Source organism: Nylanderia fulva, unplaced genomic scaffold, assembly GCF_048542155.1.
Source record: "Nylanderia fulva isolate GAGA-0341 unplaced genomic scaffold, ASM4854215v1 Scaffold12, whole genome shotgun sequence".
Lineage (NCBI taxonomy): Eukaryota > Metazoa > Arthropoda > Insecta > Hymenoptera > Formicidae > Nylanderia > Nylanderia fulva.
The window spans coordinates 2,034,592-2,051,042 of NW_028189409.1; the positions used below are offsets into that span (position 1 = coordinate 2,034,592).

Consider the following 16,451-nt stretch of genomic DNA (forward strand, 5'->3'; position numbering starts at 1 on the left):
GACATGCAAACACAGGAAAAGAATTTATTACGTAAAGAATTGCTCGGCATATTTAGCGTTAAAGCACGCAAAGCATGGAATTTTCATCGGTAAATTAGATGTAGTAACATGTTATTTAATACTAATTGTTAGTTAAAAGAAACTTTTATCGGCGTAAATATCATGAATAAAGGATAAATTTAAGGCAAGGCCTATTTAAATACACATACATATTACAAATGTGCAACAAATATATTCATATTATGTAATATAAAAAATATATTTCTCTTTGATATCGGAATTTTTTTTTACTTTAAATAATGATGCTTGACAAAGTTTTATTGAGTATATATATATCAATTAAAGCTCGTCAGTTCTGAGGAAAGATTAGATTGTGATCATCGGATAAAGCTTAGCCTTAATTTAATGTACCGTAGATGATAGTGTTCAAAATGATTATCTTTACACATCAATCGTTCCGAAGGATCGATTCATTTTACGGTGATGAAAATGAAAAGAAATGTAACGCAAGTAAAGGACATTAGTTGAATAATAAATATATTTGCATTAATACACTGAAAAAAATTCATTGAATTTGAATAAATATTTATTTCATTACTGCCTAAATCATTTATTTGAAACTTATAATATTTAATTTGACGTAAAATATATTTATTTGATAAGAAAATCCTTTTCAAAACAGATAAATATTTATCTGTTTCAAATAAATTATTTATTTGGGAGTATTAAAATAAATAGTCATTAATTTAATAATTTTTTTCAGAATATAAAATTTCTCTTTAACTACTATTATATTTCGCAACATTTATATATTTATAATACACGTTAAATAATTATTCTCACACATTGATCTTATAATTTATTATTATTTGTTAGACTTTTATTTAGATTAATGAATAAACAATTAGTTTTCTGCATATACCTACTTTCTGAATTAAAAAAGCAATTAAACTTTGATATTATAACAATATAAGAAACAGTAGTAAAACAGTAGACAAATAATGTTCAAAAGACATAAAACTGATGATTGCGGTTTTTGTTACGCTACTATTGCATAATAATTACCTATAGAATAATCTGTAGAATAATTTTAAACTGTAGTTTTATAATTTCCTAGTATGACTAGATAGAAGAATCATTAAAGCAATTTCGAATTATTATATTATTTATTCTACAAAAGAACAGTATTATAAAAAGTAATAGATTAAATCGATTTGACCCTAAAACTTCAGAATAAAATAAAACCTTTTGACGATGTCAAATAATTATATACTTTATTCACAAGAGTAGGAAGAAATAATAGTACGCGGAAGTCTTTCTTTCAACACATTACAAATTCTATTTCTAGTTAAAATGACTTTACTTGAAACGCGAGAGAAAGAGGGAAAAGTTTTTAAAAAGGTCTTGCCGTGTTTCAACATTATCCAGTCGTGTGTATATATATACTTGATATATTCTTGCTCGAATATACTTCTTCCTTCTATAACTAGTTGATGCGACACAATAAAGGTTAATGACGATCCCGTTTAAGTGGCAACTAATTTCCGACATTGTTACTGGTCTGTCGACCGCGTTGTTTTACGCGAATAGCATTGCCGATGAAAGAGAGAACAAGAACCAAGTATGGACAAAAGAGGAACGGAAAGCGAAAGAGAGAAAGAGACCTGAACAGAGAGAATGGGGGAGAAAAAGAGGAACTCATAAGTGGTGAATTCCCGTCATTAAGTCGTTAGCCGGACGACAGCAGACTAACTGTCGACTAACTGACTGCTGAACTTGATCGACCAATCATTGACCCCCACGGTCAATCGAAATTTACCGTGTGTTAACCAGTCTCGTTCCACATAATTCGTCGATATTATCCGGATGCGTAGGCCGCTTTCGGTAATTTCACGAGGGAAAATGCATATTGGTTGCGAAGCAGCTGTGTGCTTTAATTTGGAGGTATAATGCGGAAATTCATGTAAATTTTGTTCGAGGAGCAACGTGTTTCTAATTATCTTGCTTTAGAATTATGTTTTTCGAAATAAAAAAGTTCTATTAGATATATTTTCTTTTAAAAGAGATTAATATTTTATATAATAAAAATCAATTATTAATTTTCAATATTTTAATAATTTATTTAATTTATTTAATATTTTGTATTAAATAAAATTATTTACAAAAATTATTAAAAATATTAAATATAAAAATTAATTTTTAATTTATTTTTATTATTTAAAAAATATGGAGTTTGCGCGCGGTTTTTATATAACGCATCTCTTATTAAACGAATAAGTCAAATAATCGTGAACCACTAATTGATCGTATACGCGTTATGCATATAAAGTGAAATTTCCTAAAGTATTCGATATCGAACTTTTTCATATTCACCATATATCCGTAGACATTAACATCATTTCAATGAGAGGGTTAATTAATAAAACACGTATAAAGCAAACCTCGGCAATCTGCGGGAGACTACATAAAACCAGAATTTCTCTTTCAGCGAACGAAATGCTTTCAAACGATCGTGTTAAATAAATCCAATAAATGCAATAATCTCCTGCTAGGAATTTATTTTTAATTCTCTCAGCAAACTAAAATGGATTGAATTTTGAATTCAATGTTCTCCTGCTTTCGCGAAATTGAAGAAATTTTTCTACACGAGCACTTTATTTTTTAATTAGACTTGTTTACTATTTATATTATCAATAACTAAAAATATTATAAATATAATAAATATTATATATATGTATATATATAATAAATATATTATATAATATTATATATTATTATATATACATAATAAAAATATAATATTATTATATAATATTATATAATATATTATTATATATATAATAAATATATTATATAATATTATATATTATTATATATACATAATCAAAATATAATATTATTATATAATATTATATAATATATTATTATATACAATATATAATAAATATAATATTATTGTAATATAGTAATATTACACGCAAAAAAAATATTTTATAGCGTTAAAAGAACTTTGGAAATTAGTGTTTCACGATTCGTCTGGCCGATCAGATAATATCGGTCGCGTGCGAGTCTCATAATTAATTAATAACGAGGTGACTGTCTCATGATTGTGGTATTTGAGTCAATTCATGCGTGATGCTACACGCTCCGCCTCCGATTTCGTGTTTTTAATTAATCCAATGTGGGTTTTAATAGGGAGGGAATGTAACATTTAATTCGAAACCAAGGTCCGCTAATTACAAACGTCACCATCCATCATGTTTAATGTCAAATGTATCTAATATAACGTAATATAGATTCTTCGGGTGTGATAAAATGCAAAGTATGTTTTATATTCCTCGTATAAAATAATAATGTTCAAACCGTAAGATATTTTCCTTGTTGTTGAGAGGCAACGCTATATATCTTTCAGTTGTTGTGACACTTGGTATAATTAGACTTACCGCGCCGTAAAGTGCAAATTGCGATTCAGAATCATACGATCCTGCAGTATCTTTTTCATCTCCTGCCAGCGAAGCGTTTCTGCTTACGTATGCGAAACTTATTCAAATCATCATCTGTGTTCATCAAGTGTCAAATTACTGCTTGCCATCCTTGAATTTAATCTTTACGTTTCTTTCTGAATCATTGCAAATATCAAAATAAAACAGCTATCGTCACGTTTTCAGCCATTTCTTGCATAAACATTTATTATATCTTCTTAATGCGCCATATCGCGATCTCGCGTTTAAAGATCTTTTCCATTTATTTAAATACCAGTTAGAAAAAAAAACAACTTAAATTCTCTCTCTTGGCTTTTTCAGTTTCTATAAATGCACGCATTGACGCGCATGATGTCAGAAACGCGTATCTACCCAATTAAAAGAAATTGGAGAACTATATAGTTTCCTGGAAATAGTTCTAAAACGAATTGCAAAAGTATAATAAATATCTAACGACTCGAGCTATATAATAACGAACGTTCTGACTTACGTAAAAAGACGTGGAATTGTGTAGCTTAGTTCCTGCGCATGCACAAAGCATGAAAACCATGACATTGTATTCGTAAAATTCTGCTGAGCTGAGATTGCGAAATGCCACATAGTCATATATGCGATCGAATCGCCTTCAGAACATTTTCAGTGATACACCGCAGTGATATTCTTTATTAAATGAACAAAATAATTTTTTTTCATTGTGACAAACAGAGAGAGAATTTATTTCCAATAATGACAAATGCTATCTTTCTTTAATATAAAAAAATAAAAAATAAAAAAAATATACGTGTTCTTGATTAAAGAAATTTATAGATAATATTAAATTTCAAGATTAAAAAAAAGTTACTCTTCTCTCGTATTATTAACACCGCGTGTGGCTGGGAAAAAAGCGTGAATTAAGCCGTGAAGTGTTAAGAAGAGCAACCGTTATTCTTCATCAAGTGTCAATTGGTTCCCTGCTCGTATCATAGTAGCTCATCGTAATTTAGAGATGCGGGTATATCGCCTCGAATTCCGAGACTGGAAAAAATTTATAGGACTCTTGAACACATCACGCGGCACGTTGTACGTTACGAAAGCTGCCAATTAAGTTAATTAATGAAACTGTGCGCCATTCCTCCAGCGCTGGGAACAAAGAAATTGCCTAGCGAAGCTCTTCTTTATCATGCGACGCACGTGTCATCGAGCGGCGATTTGTGGTGGAAAGTGAAATACGACAAGACCGCATATTAAAATACCTGCATGCTGCCAAACGACTGAAGTGCGGCGATTTTTTGATGGCGATTCTGTGTTCGGAATGCGCCAATCTGCCGCGACGCATAATTTAGTGCAGATATTTAAATTTGATAAATTCGCCTACGTTACGCAATAAATTCGCGTGTTATGCAATTTTTTGACATTTCTGTAACTGAAAATCGACATCGCGAATTGGACTCGGTGAAATTTATTAATTTGGGACAAAGGAAAATTCAGCAAATTATTAATTTAATATTCTCGTATTCTTAAATCTGTATCTTTTATATATAGTAAATTATTTAACTGACATTATAATTTAATTTTATATTTTAATAACAGTGATTTTATATGTTAATAATGGTTTTAATTTAAATTAATGATTACCCAAAAATTGTCAAATTTAACTTTATTATTATACAAATAATTATGAACATACAGATATCGAAGTAAAATATAAATTAACGCGATTAACACAATTTTATTTTTTGCTCCGCTTTTATTTAAAAATAAAATTATTAAATAAAATTCTGAAAATATCGAATAGAATGAAAGGGATAGACTATGCAATCTGTAATATGAAACTTCCAAAATGATAGATGTGACACGTGAAACATTCGTCTTTACCGCAGTTATGCGTTATTGCGACAGGGATTATTCAAATTTGCAGTGCACCTGCAAGTATATACGTTTCCGACAACTATCGTCACGCAACAATCACAACGTCAGTTACGTCAAACGACATTCCCGACATATTCTTTCTGTTGCAATTTCGATGCTGTGTTCGATATATCGACCGACAATCACTCGCGATCAAGGCTGTACGGGTGCGGTCATTAATTGTATTAAATTACACCTAGGTTGTGAAAGAAAAAGTGAGGCAGGGTAGGTACACATTATAACGACGATCGATTGTGTCAATAAATCATTGAACTGTGCCAACATTGTTAATAGATGTCAAAATAAAATATAGATTAATCTTAATTTGGAAACGCGGTTAATAATTTCATTTTTATTTAATAATACAATCAATTATATATAATAAAATTATATATTATATTATAATTTTGTTATTTATAATAATTTTATTATAAATTTAATATAATTTTATTATATATTATTATAATAAAATTATAAAAAATGTATTATATATTATATATAATAAAATATAATATTTGATCAAATGATATAATTAAAAAATATTATTATAGAAAATAATATATAAATTTGAGAAATTTTTGAAAACTTTTTAGCTACTTATATTTATTTACTTGTGACAGTTCCCAAATTTTCTTGTATTATTCTTTCTCATCCACATGTAATCCGCATGTAATCTTTCATTTACTTATTATATCTGCAATCTCGTATGACTCAGTAACAAAGCAAAGGTTTCAACAGTAAAAAGTTTACAATAGATTGTGAAGTATGAGACGTCTCGGAAAACAAATTGCCATCAGACGGTCGACTGAGAGAGCATCAATTCTCTTGCAAATTCTCTGGGCGATATTTTCTAGACACGCCTCGTTATACATCACTTTATCGTTGCATCATGAACTCGAAGCGCTCAATGACTTGGTCAAGTTGTAACATTTGCGGCATAGATAGAATCTTCACAGATTTTTATTACACTTAATGGCGGTGTCATTAGTCTCGCATCCTCAATCTGCCAAAAAGATAAAAATTATTTTCATAAAGCTACGTATCACATTCGAAACCCAGAATATCTATAAAAGAAATTATTTTTGTATTATTAAAACAAATATATTTTGTTAAAAAATTGATATCTCATTCTCGGCATTATCGCATCCTCAATCTGTCAAAAAGATCAATCATCAAAATTATTTTCATAAAGCTACGTATCACATTCGAAACCCAGAATATCTATAAAAGAAACAATTTTTGTATTATTAAAAAATATATATTTTGTTTAAAAATTGATATTTCATTCTCGACATACAGGATTGCGAAAAAGATTATCGCGAAATATACCTTGCCGTATCAATTTGCAATCATAATATATTCAGGATGTAAAGGAAATTTATCGTGCTTTGAGCGTCGCCGTTAAACTTTATGGCTGCAGGTTAATTTCTTAGCGTGTTCTTTTTATCCGTCCGGATGTTTCTCATCCTTGCGCCGAGATCGATAATAATGCAGTATCGCGATATGTCGCGAGACTCGAAGTCGCCCTTGTTTCCTCGACGACGCGACGCGGTCTTACACGTATTCTCTCTCCGGCTGAATAAGTCTCGTACGAGCTAATTATCTACGACCTCACGCTAACTCATAATATACTACGTCTGAGGAGTCACGTGGCGTTGATAATGACGGGAAACGTGCCGGTACGAGAGAAATGCGGCTTTTAAACGGCTCTCGACAACGGCGTCGCGTGACTTTTGATTACTGCACGGCAATCTTTCATTCTCGGTCACAATTGCTGTTTTCCAGCACGCGTCGAAAATGATATTTTTTTCAATGACGGATCATTAGAAAATTCACAGTAGTTTTAAAACTGTGACAAAGCGCGAACACGACATCGCGATGGCTCAATCAATGGAGAACAGTCATTTTCATGACATATGACGATACGATAAATAGTATTACGATGACGGAAATCTAATTTATACACAGTTGAACAATTTGTGTTAAATTTGCCACAGAAATTTTTTTGTTAATTTAACATAATATGAATATGTTAAATGGAGATATACTGTGTTAATATTTTAACACAAAATAAATGCAAAACTTCAAATAATTTAAAATGCATTTTGTGGTAAAAATTAACTAAAAATATGTTAATTTTAGATTTTATCATTCCTACTCATAAAATAAAAAATTAACATTTTTTTCTGTAATTTTTAATAGCTAAATCTTGTCACTAATAAAACAGAACATATTTATTGTGCAAAATTAAAAACAGTGCACATTGTGTTATTTTTACATCTTTTTCCAATTGTTTTAATAATTTAACATTCAAGTTCAGTTAACACAACAGCAATATGTTAAATTAACACATGAATATGTTAAATATTTAACACAAAAATTTTAATGGGGACCGTTTTTAACAAAAAAAAAACACAAATTTTCCTACTGCACTGAAAAAAAAATTTAGTCGATTCTTATAAGTATTTATTTCAATATTGTCAAATAAATCATTTATTTGAAATTAATAATATTTATTTGATATGAAAAATATTTATTTGTTTCAAGTAAATGATTCATTTGACAGTATTGAACTAAATATGTACCTATTAATTTAGTCATTTTTTCCGTGTGTGCAATGATTAAATTTAATTATAAATTCTTAATATCGAACATATCTTTTGTTTATTTATGTATATATGTATATATTTTACAGAATCACAATACGATCAATAATATAGCGTCACGATATCACGGACAATCACGTCATACGTTTTATTTAGCGATCCAATCGACTAATAGCGGAACGTGACGCGTTCGAAAATATTTCTCGCGGAAAGCAATTTGAATTTTGAATTTGTTTTGTGTGTTTGACAGCGCGGTCAGCGATGGAAAACGTACGACCTAGAATTCAGCCGCGCGATAGGGCCGATGACGACACCCGCGATAACCATATCTTCTTAATGGATCGGTTTAACAAGTCAAATTACGCGTCCGTTCTGTTGACGTTACTCCTAAAAATGTATGGAGGGCATGTTGTTCTACCAATCGCTATTGACTGACAGAATAATTTACTGACTGCGCTGCCGATTTATCGATGACATACCACGAAACGTGAGCTAGTGTTGTGTTTTCTTCCACAATGCTATTTATAGAAACCCTGAAAATTTAACGTTTTCTTTATTTATAAGTGTCGATTATACACTTCATATCGCAGCTCTTGATATTAAAAATTATGTTTTTATAATTCTCTCTCTTTTCTCTAAATAATATATTTTTAATCTCCTGTTTAAAACAGTAAATTAAATATTACAGAATAATAATACACCTTCATTTATAACTGTTAATTACATTTAATATCGCAGCTCTTGATATTAAAAATTATATTTTATTTGCTAATTCTCTCTCTCCTTTTTTCTCTAGATAATATATTTTTTAATCTCCTGTTTAAATCAGTGTAATTAAATATTATAGGATAATAAATTATAAAATGATTGACAGATAATTTAAAATAAAGTATTATAATAGCAATATAAGAGAGCTAAAATTATCTTACTCTCAAGATAAGAAAAACTCAATTATTCGCATGTTGAAAGATAATAACAAAATTGCCGGATATTGTATGATGGGACTGAGATGAGTCTTGAAGTCTCAACGAAAAATGACACTTTAGCCTTGAACTTCAATAGGTACATTCTTTAAATAGATTTGTGTGCTTTGAGCTTCATTTAGCGTCGACCTACTTTTTATCTGTACTGATTAACATTATTAACGCGTTCCTATTGTCAGTTAAGTTATGAGGTCAGAATAGCTATATATTAATGTAATATCCGTTGGGAAAAAATATTTCATAGAGGGTTCTATTGTTTTGTTAGCGACGTAATAAATTATACTCGAAGCTTTCAAAGGTTAAAATTATCATTGCATAATATACGTCAGAATAAATATGAATTATGAAAATGTGTATTATAATATAAAAATTGTATTGATTTAATTTTTACTCACAAAAAATATTCAATATATCAATTTATTATTATTATCTAAAAATTTATGTAAAAATATTTTTAAAATGCATATTAATATGTTACAATATATTAATATGCATTAATGCACATTAATATTTTAGCAATATAATTTTACCAAAAAGCCGGAAAATATGATGCGTTTTTCGAAGCTTACAACTCATCCAAATTTTAATCAGGGTTGGGTAATAACTAGTTAATTAGTTAAAAGTTAAAAAAAAGTTAAAAAGTTAATGTATTAATTTTTAACTTCAACTAGTTATTTTTGACCTTAAACTTATTAACTTTTTTTCTACCAATAAGTTAAATTTTTTTATGTCTGAATATCATTATTGTTTTTTTATAAGTTACAAACGTATTATTTTAAAATTAAAGTATTATTAATTTTTATGTTCATTTGTCATCAATTGTAATTACCAAAAAAATATATTTCTATATAAAAATCAAAATTATTTCTTTATTATTTGTTATTAAAAATTTTCAAAGAATTAACAAAGAAAATTCGAATTTAATATAAATAATGTTTTTAAAAATTAACTTTTGATTGAACTGGACTAAATTCATTTGATAAACAACTAACTTGAACTTAACTGAATTTAAAAAATCATTAACTTACCCAACCCTGATTTTAATATATTATAAACAGTTAATTAATTAATTCGGCGCCGTTCGTATCTAACAATATAAGGTCATTTCCATTTTGACACGCTTCGATTAGCCGCCTGTCGGAAGTAATCGGTCCATTCCATATCGCGTTCTCGTGCGAATAATCCGCAATGCTCGGCTCGCGAGATAAAAGACGTCGTGGTCTCTTGACAGGACGTCGCATATGGGACACTGAAATTATGCGGAACGCGAGCGTTATGGCGTTGCGTAAATGGCTAACTAGATGTAGGAAGACACGTACGGTCGTTCGGCTAACTTGCGATCATGATGCATGGCGGTGCCTGTTTGAATCGCCAGCTATAAATCCCATGGGGGATCTCCAATTGAGGCCAAAGGTACATAGATTCGGTATGATATAGATCTATGAGGATGTTTGTAGCCGTTGATGTTACGTCAGATCTAAAGCTTAACTCGAGGAAATGGTGGTCTGCTTTGAATTAATATTTATGCTGGCGTAATCAATGACGAGTGATATGTAGTTTCAGAAATATCTTCAATAACTTGGGTTATTTACCGGATAACATTTTTGGGGGAAAGATGTAATTCTAAGAAATATAAAATTTATTTACAACCTTCAAATTATAACAGAAATTTCTGTGTGATATTTCTTCATTAATTTATAGATTCTTAAATCTATAAATAATACGCAACATTTTTTAATTCTTATGCAAGATATTTAGAATATTTAAGCTTTCTTTAAGATGCACTTTTATTTAGTGATCTCTTTACAATATAATAATTTTTTAAATTTTCTTTCTTGCGGAATTGTATTTTAAAAATTAGAATAGAGATACATACACAAATCTATGTTTTTGCAAAAAATGGAAAAAAAATTGTTGACTCTTTCCGACTATACGTCTTAACAAAAAGCTGTTTACTGCAACAGGATTCGAAAAAGAAGATCTAGATTCGAAAGTTTTCTTAGTATCGCTGTCGCATTGTAGAAACTATATACATTCATTCCCTTATTTATGCAAGGTTATATAATCTCATCAACATGGAAATACATCTTCTGCTTCCACGCATATACAAAAACTTTATTCCGTTATTATTATCTATAATGAGTTTTTTTCCGCGCGCGTAGAAAGTTCAAGATCGTCGGAAGGATATCAATGATTCACTCGAAAAAAAATTGATATTTTCTGATACAAGAAGAACGCAAGATTTATAAATAAATAAATAAATTTAGGAAAAAATTGTTGGATTGAAATAAATTACATAATATAAATTGAATTTATTATATTGCTGTTTTCATGTTTTTGACAAATCTTTACTGATGAATAAAAACGACATGAAAAACGTTCTTAATAAAATTTTCTTATTAAAAAAAAGTTCATTTGGCGCAAATATTAGATGATTACATATTAGCTAGATAGTGTAAGGCAAGAACTAGGTATAAGAACTCTGTGTAATATTAAATGAGGTCGTATCCTTGTTAACAATATTCTATGTACACATGAGCACATATCGAACGTCAAGGTCGACATGGAATATGCAGTTTGTTGCTAAGTTACGTAAGAATCATGCAGCAAAATGCATCATTAATATTTGCTTAGAATAGACTATGAGTTTTACGCGAAGAGAAATTTTAATTATATTTGTCCAAGAATTGTTCAATTCTATTGAAAATAAACAACTTAAAGATTCATTATATAATTTTTTTATAATAATATTTTTTTTTCTGAGAGATCAATTATTCTGAAAAATAAATCGAGATCCTTATTCAAAAAATAAAATTAATACCTTAATTCTAAGACACTCTGTATATATTTTAAGTAGTGCATTATCCAAATGATCAAACTATCGGCCAATCAAATATATTTCGAAAAAAGGGTGCTATCTAGTTTTCGCTTTGATCTGCATAAAACTGCAAAAAACTAAACTGTGAAGATTTAATTAACGATAAGTCATTAAGAAACGACGCTGACGACTTCTAATCGGGAATTACAGATCTTACTGTCGACATTTTCGCATTGCGACTTCAATGAAACGCTATATGACTTTGCTATAATGACGATCGGGATTTTAACCTCGAGGTAATGCCTCGTACATGACTAGGTAATTTTACATCCGATTCTTGATCGCGCGCGACGTTTAATTCGTTCGTGTTTAATATTCTATACGTAAATTAGACGTGATCGCATGCAAGATTATAGATTCATAACTGTAAAAAGATATGACGCGAGAAGAATCAGAAGCCTTTAGAAAATTCATTTCAATTAATTTTAATTTAGGAAATGTCTCACCAATATCTTTGCGATTTATTAATTAATACATTATATTTTTTTCTCTCTTTCATAAATTCAATACAATATGTTTAATAAGTAAACTCTTAAAATAATGTAATGACAATAATAATAACAATCAATGTAATGATAATAATTACTAAGTAGCAATAATAATAATAATAATAAATAAATTGCTAATTATTATAATGCAAAATAAAAATACCGTTTTTCTAAATGTGCGATGTTTTATGAGATCGAATATATACAAGCGCTGGCGATATATTAATTTGTATAAATTCACAGCCGACTTTTGTGCGACGGTTTCTGTATACGCATGACTGCATAACGTTTCATTCTCTCGGGCGTTTAATTCACGCTCGCAACAAATCACCTGGATACACCTGGGGAGGTTTACATTTAACAATGCAATAAAGTGTAAGTGATGTCGCGTGTCGCACGGACTTTTTACGAGAAAACCGCAGCGGCCCGCAGGAGGCTATTTTTTACTTTCGGTCAACCTCTCTTCTTGCATCCCGACATTTTATCTTCTCTAAACAAGACGCGTCATGCATAAACTAGTGGTAATATGCATTAAATTATTGGGGTCAGCCGTCTGATGCTAATGCTTTACGTGGCCACGCCGCTCTATTCTACCGAGATAAACAACGGAGAAAGTAGGCAAGAGAGAGATTTTGCGTGGATAAGGGAGCTTTTTGCAGACGACGTTAATAATTCTCTCGCTCTCCGGCGCAGAGCAACAACCGGTCAGATTAGTTGAAAAGTTACTCCAAAAATAAATTAACATTGCTTTTCAACTTTTATGAAACAACATCGACTTGCAGAATCAGAATATCAAATCGGAGTATCATGTAAGAGGAAATATATAAAATTTAAATTATAGTATATATTAAATTCCTATGGACAAAATTTAGTTAATTCTTATAAGTATTTATCGCAATACTGCCAAATAAATTATTTATTTGAAACTAATAATATTTATTTGATATGAAAAATATTTATTTTTGACAGTATCATTTTTTTAGTGTACATACACTGAAAAAATTTATTAACTTGACTAAATCTTTCAACTAAATTACTATACTGCCAAATAAATTATTTATTTGAAACTAATAATATTTATTTGATATGAAAAATATTTATTTTTGACAGTATCATTTTTTTAGTGTACATACACTGAAAAAATTTATTAACTTGACTAAATCTTTCAACTAAATTACTATTTTGTTAATTAAACATATATTAGTATTTAAGTCAAATATACGTTTTGTGTGTTAGATTTAATTTAATATATTTAATTTTAATATTTTTATATGTTCAATTATAACAAAATAATATTTAGTTGAAAGGTTTAGTCAAGTTATAATAATTTTGTTTTCAGTGTATTGATTATATATTTAAAATTTTTATTATACAAGCAATTAAGGAGAAGAAAAAAATAAATAGCTGAAAAGCAAATAAATAATTAAAATTTGAAAGACATCCAAAGTCAAGAAATACATTTCCGATCTTTGAAGCTTTCTCCATTATTTTCTCACATATATCGCTAGAAAAAGAAATGGAAACAAGAGTAACCTGTGATAACCCGCCATTCATTGCCGGCACAAGAACTCGATAGCTCCACAAACTGGATGACCAGAAGATAAGAAAACTGTTCTTACGTCCGCATCAGCGCCATGACATAATCACCGGCATTAATGCGACGAAAACATCGGCGATCAAATAAGACTAATATCGCGTGCTGAGCCGTATATATACGACAGTGTATCGCACACACGCGTCTATCTATCCGAGGGATAGATAAATAGCCAGGGTTATGGACCATCCGGCATCCGCTCGCTTGTGCATTCTCTGTAATTAGCCTCGGGAGCGTTTCAATTATCGCGCCGCTCGACGATCAGGAATAATTAAGCTTCTAGTCCAACTTCAGAATTAGTCGCGATATATATACATAAATAGATAACGATGAGGAATCGCGAAAATGGCATCACATACAAGCCGCGTCTGTGACTTTAAATTTCATTCAAATTAATAAATATATACTTTTAAAAATATATTTTTTTATTTAATATATATATATATATATATATATATATATATTTAATATATATTTTATATTTAATTTAATATTTTATATTTAATATATATTTAATATATTTACATATATTAATATATTTATATATTAATATATAATATAGAAGAAATAAAATCAATTTAATATTTTGAAGAAAAAATGAAGAAAATTATGAATTCTTGAGCTTGATTAGATTTCGTCTTGGTGTCGACTTTGCTGTTCTTTATCGTCATTTCCGAATCATTTAAATAAGCTTTAAACGTCTGTCCAATTCGCCTGTATACTACTGCGGCTACCGGACAATGAGATACTTGATGGACGGATTACGTAAATCATCTGGCAGGCATTTACTTTTATGCTTCTCCGGAATGCCAACCAGATAGAAAGGTCTCTAACACGAGTGACTCGTGAAAGTGTTTCATCATCGGCCTAAAATCCGTCAGGTGCGCGTCTCGAGAAACTATACAAACAGCAATTGCATAAGACACTTGGTCGTAAAGTAACAAGGTTAATTACCGTAAATTGAACAAATAAAATTAAATAATAAATATTAAATAATAAATAATAAAATTAAATAATAAATATTAAATAATAAATAATAAATATTAAATAATAAATAATAAAAATTAAATAATAAATATTAAATAATAAATAATAAATATTAAATAATAAATAATAAAAATTAAATAATAAATGTATCTATTACATATCGTAAACAGAATTACATATGCAGAATATATTATTTTTAAAATTCATAAAATTGAAGGCAATGTTTTAAATAAATATCTTTTTTAATTAATTTACTCAAAATTGATTGACAACTTGCTTACGATGTCGACGTCAAATTGCAAATTTTCCCTAATATTTTTGATGATTGAAAATGCTCGGGAAGAATTATATGACAATCTCCCGTATTTGGCTATCATGAAGTATATAGACAAAAAAAATAACGGAGCAGTGTGTCCTTATTTCTTTAATCTTCCTAGAACTTTTGGTCGGTAACAGCTGTTTCTAGTCGGTCAAGCGGATTGCCAAGAACTTGCTTGAACATTTTATGTCAAAACCAGGAAAGTGGAGCGCTCATCCCTCTGTGAAAACGGTATATCGAGAGCGGAAAGCGTTCTTTTTCCCTTTAAAATCACGAAGAACCATATGCAGTTTCGAAGTTACGTACTCACGAAAGCTTCGATGTGGCATTACTTGCGTATTTTCCATTATTTTGTCGATAGGAGGGACGGTATAAAAGAGTCGCCGGCAAAAGAGTATAAAGTCGGATTATATCAATATACTGCAGATATGTCGACCGTGTTTGAACTCGATATAAATTTAAAAAAAAAAACTACGATGATTTATCTCGTTCGCAATTATTAAGTGTATAAAAACGAGAGAGAGATTAAAAACGTTATATGTCGTAGAAAATGCTACGATGAATACAGGGTGTCCCAAAATTAATAGTAAACCTGTTAATGGCAGATTCCTGAGATCATTTGGAGACGATTTTTGCTCAGCAAAAATGTCACCATTTTTTGCATGTTCTCAATTTTTGCCATCACGTATCTTTGTAACCAAGCCTTAAATTAAAATTCTACTAAAGTAAACTCTACCTGAAATTAATAAAAGAATGTGGTTTTGTTAATATTTTATTTCCACAAGGCTTAGTTTGCGAAAAATCCTTTACTTTCAACCGCTTATAACTCGAAAATTATCGGAGCCTCGACATTTTTGCTGAGGAAAAATCGTCTCCAAATAATCTGAGGAATTTCCCTATATTAACAGAGCGTCCGGTAATTTTGGGACACCCTGTATATTGGTGTCTGGTAAACGGCACCGAAATAACGAAGCATAATAACAGCTTGGAGAGAAACCTAAATTTAAAACAACGTAGGTACTTTCATATGTATTTTGATGGCTGTCGGGTAATCGTAAAGTAGCAAAAAGAGAGACCGCGCCTAGAATCGCCGACTCTATGAATAAATTCCACGAGCACACATCGAGAACGTCCCGTAACGAAGGGCCCGAGAGATTTATATACGTGTGACCCTCCTATATACGTGTGTCCATCTGCGTCAAATATAGGATTATGACGTTTCCGAGT

General features: G+C 29.8%; 1 protein-coding gene across 5 annotated transcripts in view; it reads left to right on the forward strand.

The window, feature by feature from the left end:
* Positions 1-16,451, forward strand: part of by (focal adhesion protein tensin) — a 217,913-nt gene that overhangs the window by 40,294 nt on the left and 161,168 nt on the right. The gene's annotated exons all lie outside the window — the stretch shown is intronic.